Source organism: Schistocerca cancellata, chromosome 4 (assembly GCF_023864275.1).
Source record: "Schistocerca cancellata isolate TAMUIC-IGC-003103 chromosome 4, iqSchCanc2.1, whole genome shotgun sequence".
Lineage (NCBI taxonomy): Eukaryota > Metazoa > Arthropoda > Insecta > Orthoptera > Acrididae > Schistocerca > Schistocerca cancellata.
Genome location: NC_064629.1, coordinates 417,895,870 through 417,903,904, shown reverse-complemented (window position 1 = coordinate 417,903,904; position 8,035 = coordinate 417,895,870).

Here is an 8,035-nt window from a genome sequence, read left to right as displayed (position 1 = left end):
AGTCACTGCTGTTTGTGCAGCTTGTAGCTGGTTTGGCTGGCCCGGTGAGTTGTGCCCGGGGGAGGGGGAGGGGGGGGTGGGGGTGGGGGAAGTTTGTAGTGCAGGGGGGTTTTCTGGGTGTGGAGTTCAGGCTGGAGAGTGGACTGTGCTCGGTCAGTGGTGCGGATACATTCTTCAGTTGATTGATCTTCGTGGTTGGCGATGGCAGTTTGGACAGAGAGAGGCAGTTTCCCAATCCATATCAACATGAGGGTGTCATTGGGCAGGGCCCGTTCGTTGACGAGGAGTCGTAAGCATCACCACAGCTGTGACGGAGTTTTGTCACCGAGGTGCTCCTCATAGATGAGGTTCTTTTCCGTTGACGTCTGGGTGACACGTTCCAATATTATCTCCTTGGCAGTTGTGTATTTGTCTACCTGTGGGGGTGCGCTTACTAAATCCTGGATCAGGTCTACACGGTCGTGGAGGTTGGTCAGCAGACAGATGTATCTTGAGCCATTGTTGAGTGAATAGTATTGAAAAGTTTGTTCTGTGAGAGCAAACCAGAATTCGGGGTGCTCTAGTGTGAACGCTGGTAGTTTCGGTAGCCTCTCAGGTGGCGGCAGTTGGGAAGTGACCGATAGCTTAGGTGCGGGTGCGGATGCCAGGTCCCACGCGGGGGGGTTACTGTATCTTCGTGGCGCGGCCGGCATGCTTGGTGGCAATGTAAAAACAGGTGGTTGAGCATTAGGGTAGCTCGGGGCAACAAAGCAGTCAACCGACATGGCTGGCACAACACGTGTTATGGTACATGGCTGAGCATTAGGCCAGCATTCACAATTGACGTTACTTGGTCCCCTGGTGGAATAGTTCACTGTGCTCGACTGGAGCGGGGCGGTACTGCATGACCACAGTGCATTGTTTATAATGTTCATATGGCGCATATAAAAAGAGGTTCCATGAACTGGTACAAAAAAGTCCTGAGGTACGTTCACTGGCGAAGGTATGGTAGCACTCGCATTATTAGAGTAACTCCCTGACAAGTCAACAGAGGTTTTCCGTGAACTGTGCAACTTGTTGCTGTGCCACATTCGTGGAAGGATACTGTTGAAGTCTATACGGGACAGAAGCAGGTCCATCTACAGAATTAACACTGTCTGCTTGCACACTGTAATTAATGTTTCGTTGCACTGCTGTAGATGTAGGAGATGTGAAGGGGTTGTTTCGCTGGTGGGATTCATATTTCGGCATAACATGGGGGAAGCATGGCGTCACAAAACTAGAGTCACTCGGAATGTCCTCTAGGTTATGAACTCAAAGTGGTGTGGAAGAAGGTTCCAGTGATGTAGCATTAGCTGATTTCACTGTTGCACGGTGTTGGAAATCCAGCAGGTTAAACACGCTTTCTTCATTGTGCTGGTCGATGCTGAACTAGGGGTGTGTGTTGCCCATGGTCATGGTCTCTGTGAGGCGGTTGAGTCAATGGATGTAAATAGTGTTTTTTGTGATGCGGTAGTCCCGAACACTTAACTCATGCGAAATGGTGGAATAACGAACTCAGGGTCACCAATATGGGGTATAAGTAGGTACTATAATACTGAATAATACACCCATTGCTAAAAACACTGATTTATTGTACTTGATGGCACAATGCATACAGCACAAAGACAAAGAAAAGGGTGCCAAGACATGGGTCTCTGCTTGACGCTCCAAAGAACATGGCAAAGAGAAATCAAACCTTCGTAGCTGGTGAGAGTCGATGTTTAACTACTTCTGTGAACTTCACCACAGAGTCAATGCAACACAATCTGTTGGAGACCTCTGGTGACTTGGTTATGGCAGCCATCTTATTCATCGTCAGTTCATATGCCTGCTGCATGGTCTGCAGTGCCTGTTGCATGTTTTTGGTGGTCATGTCCTAGTGGCCACTGACATTCTGAAACAGAAATCTGATTTAAGCACATCATGTATGTGGAAAAACACATAAAAGCACATTCTGGCTGAGGTATGGCACAAAAGTACAGGCCAATTCACAAAGAAAGTGCATCACCAACTGAAGTGGCCAACACCTGGTTTGATGTGGAGAAATTAACACTCGGATGCAAAATGAATAATAATTCTATTGCAAGAAACAAAAAATTCATTCTTGTCCACCTTCAGGCATAAATTCACAAGATCACAAAAAAATAGTTAAATACTCAAAGTCTCTGTCTTATTAAATGCTGCTCATAATTCAAGTCAAAGTTTATCTGTCACCTGGGATGGCTAAGTACAAACTGATATGATGGAGTCAAGGTTTTAAGGACCATGTTGTGAGACAATTGTCTCTAATAAAATCAAAATATGAGCTGAGATACTAAAGTCAGAGAGGTTTTCGGAGGTCAGGTCTCTACAATGCCAGGATGGGGACTTGCTGGTGACTTCACATAGCTCCAAATGGCAGTAATCCCATGTTTTCTGGCTGCCCACAACTGCTGTATATGAGGCAGAACAGTGGTTTAAGTACTGGCAATCAGGTGAATTTCTTGCTAACTATATCTGACTGAGAGATATGGCAGAACCAAATAGGTCTGCACTGGCTGTGCCACCTAAGTGCAATGTTGCTAACAGGGCTTGTTATTGTTATTGCCATAGTGACACACACTGTTTTCCTTGAACTGTCATGGTCTATGTACTCTCAGGCGTATGCAACTCATGGTGCTCTAATGTCATGCTAGAACGCTAAGTGCCCCAATATAGCAGTATAAAGCAAAAAGACAATGCTACAAAAAAACTAGAAGTTGTCCACAATCTGCTTCTTCATCTTCAGTTTGTAGATGGCATTTTGAAGAAGATATATTAGACACTAAATATACTACCTGGGACATGCTGATTCATAGACCCAATGATACTAACTTCTTAATGTCAGAGATTTATTTTAGTTTTTAGTTTTCACTGCCACTTCCATCTCATCTCTACCATAACATGACTGGAAAAGGCTAAGACATTAGATATAAGATATAAGATTCTTCATTTTAAAACTTCATCCATTATTATGATGTATAGTAGTAATGACAGAACAGCCTAGTTGGAACCTGTTCTTCATTTCAAACCAATTTGATTTTCTGTTGTGGACCTGTACATTATGTAATGATTGTATGCTTTGTATGATGTTTTTACACACTTTTTTACATGTCAGACATTCTCATATATGCTTGGGTGGTCCATATGATTTCTTAACCCTTTGCTCTACATAATGCAGACAAAGTGTATCTTTGTGTGCTCTCCTTTAAAGTGCCACCAACCGGGCAGTGAGTGCACCATAGAGAATTGCTCGATGAGTCCACAGACCAACAATGGCATGCACATTAAAACAAAAAGTATGCTTTCATTCAAATATGTTTACATAACCATTACAATACAAAACTTTTCATTGTGTGATATTTTTTGAAACTCTGCTTCTGTCATCATTTCACTCACATTGTTTACAAATGAATCACTGTCATCATCAAAATCATTGTCACTATTGTTTTCACTTACATAATCCTCTAAAAGCTCTAAAAATTCTTCCTCAGAAAGGACTTTGTGTGAAGAACAAGCCACTTTATGTCTACTAACTTGAATGCAATATGTACAAACTTTCAATTCAACTGCTACATTTCAACATCAAGTTAACATAGACTTCCCTAGATGACAGTACTATGCAGCACTGGTGCCTAGTTACAGTCAAGTTTGAGAATGGATCATATGAGACCTACAAAAAATTGTGTCAAATTGAGGCTCGACATCAGAGTGGAAAACAAAGTTTGCAATGTTGAGCACCACTCTTCATTGGAGTGGAAAGGCTTACTGTCCACAAGTATTTTATTTTGTGCCTAGTACTTCTTGTAAAGAACTATTGTGATATAAGCAAGTTCAGTAATTAACATACAAGATCAGAACTCATACTGTTATGTTCTCAAGTTTGGGTTCAACAGATTTTCTTGTTCTACCCTCGAGGATTACAGGATGTGACAGAAAAGTTAAAATTTATTAGTTGGGGCACTTCTTCCTGTCACCTTCATAACTACTGGGATGATGATTCCTTGTTTCCAGTTGCTGGATACTACTACATTTTCTTTCCATATTCTTTTGAGCACACTGTACAGTCATTGCTGATCAATCCATCCTACTGTTCTGATCTCGTGTGTGTGTGTGTGTGTGTGTGTGTGTGTGTGTGTGTGTGTGTGTGTGTGCGCCTGATGCCTGATACCTTGTTGTATTTCCGTTCATAATATATGGCTGTCTTCACATCCTGGTGGGTCATATTATCTGAATTCGTGCAACCAGACTTGTGTAACCCATCAGTTAAAAAATTGTTATTCCCTTTGCAATTCAGTAGTCTCAATGTATCTTTCAAACTCCTTTGATGTTAAAGTCTCATGTCTTAACTTCCATCACCAGGAAGCTCTGCTAATTGGATAGATTTGTTATCAAGCCATCTCATCTCAGTTATGCTATATGGTTATTTTTATTAGTGTCTTGTGTTATTTTTGTAGCAATCTCTTCTTTGCATTTCTGCTTAACAACTGCAATCATTAGTTTTAACCATTTTCTTTTATTTTGTCTGTAATCAGACTGTCGTACTCACCAATAACTAAGGATGCCCAACATAAGGTAGCAGGAAGCAAACCCCCAGCTACAAGCTCTGTGGCTGAAGGAAAATGGCCTGTTTGCGTGCTTGCCATGGTCACATCACAATACAAATGACAAGTTGGGTAACTTCCAAAATAGAACCACAAAGGGTTTATTCATGAAAAGGGATGTACATTTGAGGCACCAAGGGAAAAAACCACCGCACGTTAGTTGGTCAGGTGCCAGCGAGCAAAAGAGACCAGCATCTACACTCAGGCGGCTCCCTGCCACCATTGGATAAGCAGCTGCAGCAGCAAGTCGTATACTCCTAGCTCACGCATTTGTTACATAGTTTAATTCTTAATTTCTTTGCGTGTTTTTGGTACTTGCATTGTTTAATTCATAAATTTCGAGTGTATTATAGTATTTGATAGTTGTAGCATCGCGTTTTAGTACCAGAATAGTGTAAAATCGCGTAGTCTCCTTCCGCCGCCGAGCAGTGTGTCAGCAGTGCACAAGTAGCAGCATTACTGCATTTACTAGGCAATCTCGTATTTTAATAACTGTTTAAATTTTGTGTCAATTTGTTTGCGCTCTCTGTAGATTAGTTCAGACGTTCTTTGCACAACAGTTTTTAGCATGGATAGGGCTGCAACTGCTGTGTTCGGATGCAGGTTGAGTTGGCATCCCTTCGCTCCCAGCTTCAGGCAGTGTTGGCTTTGGTCACACAGCTTGAGGCTGTTGCCAATGGGCATCACTGTGGGGGTCCGGATGGGGGTTTGTCGGGGACGGCCAGCTCGTCCCACGCCTCCCCCGATCGAACTACGACTGTGGTTGCCCGGGATACTGCCCACATTGAGGCTGATCCCTCACCTGTGGTAGAGTGGGAGGTCGTCTCAAGGTGTGGCAGGGGGCGAAAGACATTCCGGAGGGCTGAACGGAAGGCCTCTCCAGTTTGTCTGACGAACCAGTTTCAGGCTCTGTCTCAGGCTGATACTGATCTTCGGCCTGACATGGCTGCTTGTCCTGTTCCAGAGGTTGCCCCTCAGTCTGCAAGATCTGGGCGGTCGCAGAGGATGGACTTACTGGTAGTTGGGAGCTCCAACGTCAGGCGCGTAATGGGGCCCCTTAGGGATATGGCAGCAAGAAGGGGAAGAAAACCAATGTGCACTCCATGTGCATACCGTGGGGAGTCATTCCAGATGTGGAAAGGGTCCTTCCGGATGCCATGAAGGGTACAGGGTGCATCCATCTGCAGGTGGTCGCTCATTTTGGCACCAATGACGTGTGTCGCTATGGATCGGAGGAAATCCTCTCTGGCTTCCGGCGGCTATCTGATTTGGTGAAGACTGCCAGTCTCGCTAGCAGGATGAAAGTAGAGCTCACCATCTGCAGCATCGTCGACAGGACTGACTGCGGACCTTTGGTACAGAGCCGAGTGGAGGGTCTGAATCAGAGGCTGAGACGGTTCTGCGACCGTGTGGGCTGCAGAATCCTCGACTTGTGCCATAGGGTGGTGGGGTTTCGGGTTCCACTGGATAGGTCAGGAGTCCACTACACGCAACAAGCGGCTACATGGGTAGCAGGGCTTGTGTGGCGTGGGCTGGGTGGTTTTTTAGGTTAGATGGCCTTGGGCAAGTACAGAAAGGGCAACAGCCTCAATGGGTGCGGGGCAAAGTCAGGACATGCGGGGACCAAGCAGCAGTCGGTATTGTAATTGTAAACTGTCGAAGCTGTGTTGGTAAAGCACCGGAACTTCAAGCGCTGATAGAAAGCACTGAAGCTGAAATCGTTATAGGTACAGAAAGCTGGCTGAAGCCAGAGATAAATTCTGCCAAAATTTTTACAAAGGTACAGACGGTGTTTAGAAAGGATAGATTGCATGCAACCGGTGGTGGAGTGTTCGTCGCTGTTAGTAGTAGTTTATCCTGTAGTGAAGTAGAAGTGGATAGTTCCTGTGAATTATTATGGGTGGAGGTTACACTCAACAACCGAGCTAGGTTAATAATTGGCTCCTTTTACCGACCTCCCGACTCAGCAGCATTAGTGGCAGAACAACTGAGAGAAAATTTGGAATACATTTCACATAAATTTTCTCAGCATGTTATAGTCTTAGGTGGAGATTTCAATTTACCAGATATAGACTGGGACACTCAGATGTTTAGGACGGGTGGTAGGGACAGAGCATCGAGTGACATTATACTGAGTGCACTATCCGAAAATTACCTCGAGCAATTAAACAGAGAACCGATTCGTGGAGATAACATCTTGGACCTACTGATAACAAAGAGACCCAAACTTTTCGACTCTGTATGTGCAGAACAGGGAATCAGTGATCATAAGGCCATTGCAGCATCCCTGAATATGGAAGTTAATAGGAATATAAAAAAAGGGAGGAAGGTTTATCTGTTTAGCAAGAGTAATAGAAGGCAGATTTCAGACTACCTAACAGATCAAAACGAAAATTTCTGTTCCGACACTGACAACGTTGAGTGCTTATGGAAAAAGTTCAAGGCAATCGTAAAATGGTTTTAGACAGGTACGTGGCGAGTAAAACTGTGAGGAACGGGAAAAACCCACCGTGGTACAACAACAAAGTTAGGAAACTACTGCGAAAGCAAAGAGAGCTTCACTCCAAGTTTAAATGCAGCCAAAACCTCTCAGACAAACAGAAGCTAAACGATGTCAAAGTTAGCGTAAGGAGGGCTATGCGCGAAGCGTTCAGTGAATTCGAAAGTAAAATTCTATGTACCGACTTGACAGAAAATCCTAGGAAGTTCTGGTCTTACGTTAAATCAGTAAGTGGCTCGAAACAGCATATCCAGGCACTCCGGGACGATGAAGGCATTGAAACAGAGGATGACACGCGTAAAGCTGAAATACTAAACACCTTTTTCCAAAGCTGTTTCACAGAGGAAGACCGCACTGCAGTTCCTTCTCTAAATCCTCGCACAAACGAAAAAATGGCTGACATCGAAATGAGTGTCCAAGGAATAGAAAAGCAACTGGAATCACTCAACAGAGGAAAGTCCACTGGACCTGACGGGATACCAATTCAATTCTACACAGAGTATGCAAAAGAACTTGCCCCCTTTCCAACAGCCGTGTACCGCAAGTCTCTAGAGGAACGGAAGGTTCCAAATGATTGGAAAAGAACACAGGTAGTCCCAGTCTTCAAGAAGGGTCGTCGAGCAGATGCACAAAACTATAGACCTATATCTCTGACGTCGATCTGTTGTAGAATTTTAGAACATGTTTTTTGCTTGAGTATCATGTCGTTTTTGGAAACCCAGAATCTACTATGTAGGAATCAACATGGATTCTGGAAACAGCAATTGTGCGAGACCCAACTCGCTTTATTTGTTCATGAGACCCAGAAAATGTTAGATACAGGATCCCAGGTAGATGCTATTTTTCTTGACTTCCGGAAGGCGTTCGATACAGTTCCGCACTGCCGCCTGAT